Below are 391 nucleotides of genomic sequence, written 5' to 3'. Positions count from 1 at the left end.
AGCACATGATTGGCATGTGTCAGCCCCCGTGACCCAAAAGATAAAACGCTTCACTAGCCCAGGCAAAACAGGTCACAAGTGTAACTTTGGACACGATTCAGAGAAGCACTCAGGTGTTCTTTGCTTTGTAAGCACTGTAGGATAAAGGAACAGGACGCACAACAGGCACAGGATCTGTTGAAGGTTGCCTGTCCTAGCTGTGTATTCAATTCCCTGTCACGGGAGAGGAAAGGAAGTGGTTGTTAGCACAAGTTTGGCAGGAACACAGTTGTAACCTGTTAAAAGCCCACTGCTGTTTGGATTTGCTCCGTGCAGGATGAACACATTACAATCAAATGCATTTTAAATGTAGGAGTCCAGCCTGAGAGACCAGTACAAAAAACTTTGTTAA

This window comes from Corvus brachyrhynchos, unplaced genomic scaffold, assembly GCF_000691975.1.
Source record: "Corvus brachyrhynchos isolate BGI_N302 unplaced genomic scaffold, ASM69197v1 scaffold237, whole genome shotgun sequence".
In the NCBI taxonomy this organism is placed as follows: Eukaryota; Metazoa; Chordata; class Aves; order Passeriformes; family Corvidae; genus Corvus; species Corvus brachyrhynchos.
Note: the sequence above shows the minus strand (reverse complement) of the source record.